The sequence below is a fragment of the Arvicanthis niloticus genome, chromosome Y, assembly GCF_011762505.2.
Source record: "Arvicanthis niloticus isolate mArvNil1 chromosome Y, mArvNil1.pat.X, whole genome shotgun sequence".
Classification (NCBI taxonomy): domain Eukaryota; kingdom Metazoa; phylum Chordata; class Mammalia; order Rodentia; family Muridae; genus Arvicanthis; species Arvicanthis niloticus.
The window spans coordinates 26,037-35,361 of NC_133431.1; the positions used below are offsets into that span (position 1 = coordinate 26,037).

The following is a 9,325-nucleotide window of genomic DNA, read 5'->3' on the forward strand; positions in this document are numbered from 1 at the left end:
TCAACCAGTGGCTGTTGAGTATCCAAGGACGGGAAAGGGAGGCTGGGGTCCTTTGCTCCAACCTAGGACAGGCACGGTTTCCATAAGTTTTCCCAGCCTTCCCTTTTGAAAAAAAAATTAAAAAGGGGGACCTCTTGGGGGCCGACTTTTAGCAGAAAGCGGCTATCAGCTTTGCAGCCATCTTGAGCCATATACCCTGACATGAGACCTGTATTACAATAGCCTACAACAGGTGAGCACACTCTGATAACATCTGGCTTTGGATACCCAGGACTTTCCTTGGGTGTGTGAGATTAAAGGTGTGTGACTTAAGAGTGTGACCTAGAGATCAGATTTAGAGAAAAGACCTAAGGGCATGATTAAAGGTGTAACTTAGAGGCATGGTTTAGAAGTGAGACATATAAATGAGAGAGGCAGATGGCAGAGAGTTATACTCTTTATGGATACTCTTAAGAGATGAGAGGAAGAGAAACTTTAGAGAGAACGAGACACATTAGGAACTAGGAGGAGTACAACTAGGAACTAGGAACTAGGAAGTCCAGACTTGGGATTTGGACTAGGAAGAGAAACTGAAGAATAAACGGGATTGAATCACACTCTGTCTGGTCTCCATTCTTCGAGTCTGTCCTCACTCTCTCTCTTGCTGAACTCTGACCGGCGGACCAGAGCGGCAGCTTGGGCAGGAATACAGTGGCCTCCCCAAATATGGGGCAGCCCGGGCCTCAACATTTTGCTTGGGTTGCAACAAGATAGGATTAGCTAGGAATTGTTATTAATATTGAGATTAATATTGCTACTCTCATAGGCATTGTGCCTATATAACACATTTAGGAATACAAGGCTTAGAACCAGTCCTTCTTTAACTTTTTTAACTGATCTGAGATGGTCAGCCTGTGAGTTAGGGGCCTATAACAAATTCATGGCTCTGAGTTTATTCTTAGGGTGTTTTTTAGATTTTAATTAGAATAGCTGAGAAGAGTTAACAGACAACAGTCCAGATTACCTTATATAGATAGTTGGTTTTCAAAACATCAGAAGTCCACAGAATTGATGTTCCAAACATTTCAGTATTAATGTTCATTTTGATTAGAGACCTGTATGCTCCTGACAGCTTCCTGTCTTGGATTCTAAGAAGAAATTGAGCATCTTTGGAGTTATTCCAGTTGTGGTGAGATGGCCACTAGGCCAGAATTGCCTCTTTCCATCTATAGACAAATTACTGTCCAGAAAAGGACACACTTGCAGAATAGTAGCCTGATTATATCTGCCAAGACAGAGTACTCAGCCCTTAATAATTCTGCATCACTAGGTCTGTCAGAGGATCCTGGTCCCGAAGGCTGAAGATCAGATGCTTTAACATTCTGTAGTATAGGGACTGTCCAGGTGTTCAGTGGCCTCTATAAATTGGCTAAGTTGGAGAAGCTATGCTTTGTGCTTCCCATAATTTCAGTTAACTCAGTCATTCTGTATTTTTGATGGGGTTGAAAACTTATAGTCTCATAGCCAATCCTGGCTATTTACTTTGAGAGAAAAGATTTGAAAGGATGGTTTTCAGCTGACTTTCGTTCTAACGCCAAGAGAAAATCCACGTTCAGAACTAAGACTTTTATTTAGGAGAGATGACAGAGGTTCTGGTTAGTCAACAAAATGATGGACTGGGTATTAGGTCTATCTTGCACCTTACTGACACAAATTGGTATAGTTATGCTCTAATGGTATTTTGAGAGAAAAGATTTATTTTAACATGAAGGGTGATATGTAGGAGGAGCTAAGGTGGGAGGAGTAAGGAAATGAAGAGGAGGAGTAAGGAGATGAGGAGAAGAAGGAGAGGAGGAGCTAGGTGATGAGAGAGAGAAAGAGAGAGAAGGGGGGACATGGAGGGAGATGTTCGTGTGTCTCCGCCAGTCAAACATAGTTGAGATATCTAGGTTGGGTATTGGGTTACACTTGTGATTATATGGGCATCTTGTTATTGAGCATTACCAAACATATAAAGCATTTGATTAACATTTAAAAATTGTATAAAAGCAAAAAGGAGAAGGGGGGTAGAATAGGGACTTTCTAGGGAGGAGAAAAGGGGAAAGAGGATGGCATATAAAATGTAAATAAAATATCCAATAAAAAATAAGTACAAAAAAACAAAAAAGTAAAGTATCCAATAAAAATTAAATAAATAAATAAATAAATTTAAAAAAAAGAAAAAAAAGAATAAAAAGTTGCTTTTGACTCAGGCATTTTGTCACAACACTTAGAAAATACAGGTAAGATTTAAATAATGCAGGTAAAATGCTTAGCATAGTAAACTAACACTATAACATAATCGTCTACTAACAATTTTCTGTATTATAATGTTCTGATATACTATTTTTTTATTTTTCTTTCAGATGTTCTTTTTACTGTTTGCATTTAATTTTTATATGGCTTATTTTGTCACACTTTCCAAATTAATGTCAATGTACCAGTTCATATATGGGTCAAATAAACGCCATCATAGCATCTGGGAAAAAAATGAAAGCAAGGTAGTAACTTTTCTGTCAGTCCTTGGAGCACAGAGCTTATGGCAGAGAGATGTACAGAAGGAACAGGGCTTCATTGCTACTAATATATAAGCATGTTGCATGGCTTTGCCCCTGGAGAGAGATTTCCTATCCTGCATCATCCTACACAGTTTAAAAAATCTCAATTTTGTTTTGTTTAGTTTTTGTCTTGTTTCTGAAGACACTCCAAAATGGTTAACTAGGTGCTTATTAACATATCAAAGGGGATGTTGGCTGCCAAATTATCACAGCATTGCAAGTACCTCTTACAGAGTCCTGGCACCTCTCAGCACCTCTCTGCCCCCTAAACCTTTCTAGCCCTGAGCTCTCTTTCCTTCCCTTGGCTTCTCTTTCCAATACGCCCAGACAGTTTGACCATGTATTCTTGGGCTCTTGGTGCTTCTTTTGATCTTCCTCCTCTTGGCACTTTGTTTTCTTGGTTTCCTTGGCCTTCTCTCGTTTTTCCTTTTGCTCACACTGCCTCTCTCTCTCCTCATAGCAAGGTTCAGTCTACTATCCAATGTAGCATACTACTCTTTTTCCCTGACCCTTACACTTCTAGTTGCCTCTGCCTCTTATCTCCCTCACATCTACAATAAATAAAAACCTTCTCCACAAAGATACCTTGGAATTGTCAGGTCCACATTTCCATTAAAAAACTTTCAAATATTATGGGGCATGAGAGAAGAGAGAGGTCATGAGTATGGGTGCATTGCATTCTTCAAGTCTAGTTTTCCAGATGACTCATCCCCGTTGTGTGTGTCACTCTGTTGACTTTCCTGCTGTAGAGCACTCCACTGTATGTGTTTATAACAATTTATATTCATAATTCACGGGCAGATCCTCTTAGTGTGGGCAATGATGAATGGGGCTGCTGTGAACTTTACTGTAGTTGAATCTAGGTGTGCATAGGCATGAATAAAGAAACAATTTATATCAGATGTAGCTTCGGGAGCCTCTGCACCCAGCTTGGCTCACATCCTGAACCACAAAATGCACTGCCAGAGAACAACAGCATGGCCTAGCGCTGGCGCTATGATGCCTAGCAGCATCTCTGAACTCACTCAGTCCTGCCACCCTGTTCTCCTGTTGGCAGCAGTTTGAGGCTTGCTGAAAGCACTCAGCCCTTCAAATTCCTGAGTTAGGAAGTATCAGGATGTACTAGGCCTAAGGTGCTGCAGCCCTCTTCAGTTTCTACGACCCCTCCAGCTGCTGGAGTCTCTGACGAGAGAGAAGATGGATGCAACAAGCTAGCAGGATCAGTTGGCCCAGGCTGAGAAGAGCTCTGTTTGACTGAGAGTTGCCCTCAGACAACCTCGTTTTTCTGAGGGTGCGCACAAAGGTGGGCCTTGACCTGAGGCTGGAGTCAAAGGGGTTCCATGGGGTGGTTGATGCTGCTGGGCACCTGTGGGCTTGTGCTGCTCTTACTTCTATGTTAGAGCTTCTCCCTGCGGCTTGCACCTGCACAGGCCTGAAGCAAAGGAGCCTGCCTTGTAAGCCAGAGGAGGTAGCCCGCAAGCAGGAGGAAGGAGCCACTTTGCCTCGGTCCACAATGATCCTGTTCCACTGAAGAATCTCAGAAGCCAGGAGCAAAAGAGGAACCAGAAGAGGCTTCCTGAAAAGCCCAGACCAGATGGACAGACTGATGAACTACAGGAGGATGAAGTTGTTATAACTCCCTTAAGTATAACAGCAAAAGGTGAAGATGAAAAGTCAAATTAAAAAGAGAAGAACAAAGTCAGATGCTAAAGCAAGTCAGAACACTTCGTACCATGATGAAAAGGAAGTTGATGAAGGAGCCTGGAAAACTAAAATTAGTCACAGAGAGAAACTGTAAAGGCGACAAACTGCTGATTGATTCTGGCTTATTGGATTCAACTGGCCCTGGTGTTATATTTTCTAAAAAAAAAAAAAAAGAAAGGGAGAACAAGGATATATTTGGTAGTGGGGCAGTGTGGTACAGGGGAAGGGAGTGCCTCTGTGGGACCATGAAGAGGCATTCCTTCCCCCTGAGGTACCAGCCACACAAAGGGTATAGTATACAGTTCATGTAGAGGATAGGGAGAAGAGTTGAGGAGGTAGTAGAGACAGAAACAGAAGAGGGAGAAGGAGAGAAAGAGGGAGAGGGAAAAGTAGAGGCTGGCCATGCACACGTGGGGGGTGTGGATGGGAGAGAGAAGAGACAGAGAGAGAAGAGATTAAGAGCTTATCTTTGAGAGATATAAAGGAGGTGGAAAGCAGCCCCTTTTATAGTGAGTTAGGCCTACCTCAGTTTTGCTAGGTAACTGTGTGGAATAGCCTAGAAGAAATGGTACCATCTGGGATAGAGAATGGCATCAGTTACCACTGAGCAACTTACAGCACCATTTCCTGTTTATTCCAAGACGAATAAAGGCAATTATTATCTAAATGCTCAAATTAACAACTGTAAGTCTGGACAAAAAGATTCCAAAATTCGGGATTCTTCAGAGTGGAATGAAAATTTTAATGGAGGAGGCAGGAGTAAAAAGTCTGAAAAACTCACCTCACCACTGAGAGCAGGTGAGGGGAAGTGGAACTCTGTCCCACCTGCCTCTGCAGACAAGGGGCAAGCAGAGCCATGTGCTTGGACTCAAGACCTCAGTGATGGTAATTCAGATGATAAAAGTCGGGGAAGGAACTGGAGTGATCACTCAATATTTTCTGGCATTGCGTTCTCTGCTGAGCCAGTTTTCCAGACTACCACTTCTGATTATCAGTGGGATGGCAGCCGTCATCAACCCTATATCGATGATGAATGGTCTGGGTTAAATAGTTTGTCTGATCCCAACTTAGACTGAAATGCACCAGTCGAGAAGTGGGGGAACTGTGTAGATGAAGAAAGATCTTCACTTCTGAAGTCCTGGGAACCAATTTCTAATGATCAAAACTTTTCACATGATGATAAAGAAAAAGGAGAGGGAGTTCTACCAACTGGACCATCTGAAAAGAAAACACAAAGAATAAAAGAAGAAGCAAGGTAAAGGTAACTCTCTCACACAGGATACAAAAGAACCAGAAAAGGACATTAGAGAAGAGCTTCTAGTGAATTCCTCTAAAGCAAGAGAAAGCTTGCTCCCTAAAGACCATGAGCACTAATGATCCAGCAGAAGTACTTGTCCAAAACACCCAGCCTATCAAGACTCTTCCACCTGCTAACTCTGCCAGGACATTTGTTACCTTATCTAAAGAGACTCCCAAAGATACTTGAGCTCATCCCACGTGTCACAGATGTTACAAGGAACAGACATATATATGCCCATGTCAAGTGCTAAGCAAATCAGTGTGCCTCCATTGCAAAGTTTAATATTAACTGAAAATTGCCAAAACAAATAAAAAGAAGGAAAAGGCCAGGTGAAAAATGTGATTTCTTTTTTTCTGATTGGAACAACACTGTCTTGAGGATTATGCTGTTTATGCAATCATTTGTAAACATGTACACAGTTTTATATAAATTTAAATCAATTTTAAAAACAAAACTAAACACAAACACCATAAACTGGAATCAAAGGAAATTTAATTTATGAAATTAAGATTCCAACAAAATTTATGCTATACTGGAAGACACTTTGGGGAGTCTTTTCAATTGAATGAGAATGATCTTTTCTTTCTTTCTTTCTTTCTTTCTTTCTTTCTCTCTTTCTTTCTTTCTTTGGGATATTTTCTTTATTTACATTCCAAATGTTATCCTCTTTCTTGGTTCTCCACCAACCCCCTGTCCCATCCCCCTTCCCCTGCTTCTGTGAGGGTGTTTCCCCCACCCCCACCTCCAGCCTCCTGGAGAATGATCTTAATTTAAGAATATTATCTTGTTTTTACAGAAGTTCTCCGTTTACAATAGATTGTGCTTTTTCTCATCTGCAGCTGAGGAATAATGGATTCTGTTTAGAGAGAAGCTCTCTAGAGACCAATAGGCAAATCCTTGGGTCTTGGGCATGAACTGAGACCATCTGGATCTGTTTTAGGCTTAAATCAAAGTACTTTGATCAAATGCATAATTTGCCATATCTTATGTATTTGTTGTACTGATTTGTATTGAAAGAATCACAGGTGCAAATAAAAAGTCATTTATCATCTGGAGCCTCAAATCCTGAGGCCTCAGGGAAGAAACAAACAAATGAACAAACAAACAAAAAATATGTACAGAAACTCAGAAAGCCAGAAGCCAAGTCCTTCTCTACTTTGAGGAAATCCATAAAGAAAGCTCCCAACACTCCCAAAGACAACAAACCACAGGCAGCCCACTAATACTCCAATTACTACTTTTAGTCTGAATGATATCAGAGTTAACCTAAGAACTTTTCAAGAATAATTAGCCAGGATGAAGTGGCACTCCCTGTGAGATGCAGAGATAGGCAGATGTGAGTTTGAGACCAGCCTAGTTGTCTACAAAGGTAGTTGGTACCACAAAACTACTTAGTGAGAACTTGTCTCAGCAGACAGACAAATGTGGCCAGAATTTCCTGTGCATGCCTTCATTTATAGTACTCAGGAAGCCAAGGTTAGAGAGTTGAGGGTTTGAGGAGAGCACTGGAATGAAGCAAGATTCTGTATTTAAGGCGAAATTCAAGTCTTGGGCTTGGTGGTGTAACAATTTGCCTGCGTATGAAAGGTCCTGGGTTCAGTACTCAGAATTAACAAAACAAAACAAAACAAAACAAAACAAAGAAACAAACAAAAAAACCCCACACAGGGTAGAGAGATGGCTTAGTAGATAATACCACTGACTGCTCTTCCAGGGATGCTGAATTCACTTCCCAGCAACCACATTTTAAGTAAAGACATCTGTAATGGAATTCGATGCCCTCTTCTGGTGTGTCTAAAGAGAGGGACTAATAAAATAAAAAACACATCAAAAGATCATTCACCATGATCAATAAGGTGGGCTTCATTCAAGATGTGCAGAAATGGCTCCACATAATTTAATTAAAGTGTATGAAGAAAAGATGTAATCTCTTAGATGATGAAAAATTCTTTGACAATATTTAACTTCAATGTGTGATAAAGTTCATGGAGCAATTAAGGATATAAGGGACATACCTAAACATAATAATGTCACTTTACAGCAAGCCAATAACCAACATTAAATAGAGAGAAATTCTAATTAATTTTACTAAATCATAAACAAGAAAAGGGGGTCTATTCTCTCCATGTCTATTCATTATACGATTTAAAAGTTTAGCTAGAGAAAAAACTGAAAGAGAGAACCTCATGTAAATTAGAAAGGAGGAAATAAAATTATCTTTATTTGCAGATGATATGATAGTAAGCACAAGTGAACTAAAACTTCCCAAAGGCAATTCCCAGAGCTGGTAAACACTTTCTGTAAAGTTGTTGGATACACGATTAACTAAAAAAGAAAAAGAAAAACCAGTGGCCTTTGTATGTACAAATGAGTTTACCAGTGTAAACAAAATAGAGAGACATCATAAAGTTTGAAATGATGTTTGATGTTTGTCAATTTTTTTCTACATAATAAATAACCTCAAGTAACTCAATGTCAATGTGTTGGGTAAGATCATACAAATTATTTTAAGTCACAGATTACTTTTGATATTATTGAAGGTGCTCAAAGACTACTGCAATATAAAAAGTCTTTAATAGATTGATTACTTACTAAATTGTTTAGTCATCTCTAAAGATATCAGAAAGTACAAGACTTTAATACATTGACTACGTTTATGGTGTTTCTCTGCATTATGACTTTTTCTCATGGTTTCTAGGATGACTGCCACATGCAAATGCCACATTGCTTATTCATAGTGTTTCTATCCAGAATGTATTCTTTTTTGTTCATGAATACATTTGTTGTGAAAAGTTTTTATTACATTGATTTCAGTTATAAGATTTCTCTCCAATATGTGTTCTGTTATATATTAGAAGATGACTGTGATATCTAAATGTAGGAAGAAGCAAAAAGAAACTTGTTCTAAAGACTGCCTTTTGTTATCAACCTGCATTTAATCATAAATTGAAACTTAGTTGAAGTCCCAGGTTATAAGGGACCAGAGTATTTATCTCTGGCCAGCTTTCATTATATATGTTTGTTCCCCCAAAACACAATGACTGCTCCTAATCATAATTTATGTTATTCGTGTTTTATTCTTCACAATAAAATGCTTGTTTCTAACCACAAAAAATGGGTGCAATAGGCTAGAACATAGAACCTACATTCTGTGTCATTTGACCTAGGGTAAAAACTGAAGGAAATACTGATTGGTAAAAAAAAATGTAGCTGTAACTTGACACTGGTATGTGTGGTTTTCAAGTTGGGAATCTATATTATGTTCAGGCTCAGGGTGGGGGTGTGGTGGGGTGATGCACCTAAGCTTCTGAGTATATTTTTGTGGTCTTGAATAATCTGTGCTAAATTGGCTACAAAAATTCTTACCATTCTTACACTGTCCTGGTGTTTGAATGGTGTTGGCTATTAGTGGACCCCATAACGTAATGGCTCTACCAGATTGCTAACATTCATAGAGTTTCTTTCCAGTATGTACAGGATCATAATGATGAAGACGTCATCATTATGTGCAGAGGCTTCAATATACTAAATATATTTAGAAGGTTTCTCTCTAGTACATTATTATTTTTTGATAATGAAGACTACAGAATTGTGCAAAGGCTTGACCATATTAAGTGCACTCACAGGGTGTCTGTCTTAGCGTTTCCATTGCTATGAAGAGACCTCATAAATAAAGAAAGTCTTATAAAAAATAAATATTTAATTGCAGCTGGCTTACAGTTTCAGAGATTTAATCTATTTTCAT

At 39.3% G+C, this 9,325-nt stretch overlaps 1 pseudogene; it reads left to right on the forward strand.

Annotated features, from left to right (window-relative positions):
• Nucleotides 1-3,969: 3,969 nt before the first annotated feature.
• On the forward strand, nucleotides 3,970-5,539 carry LOC143437243 (protein LYRIC pseudogene; annotated as a pseudogene).
• Nucleotides 5,540-9,325: the final 3,786 nt, after the last annotated feature.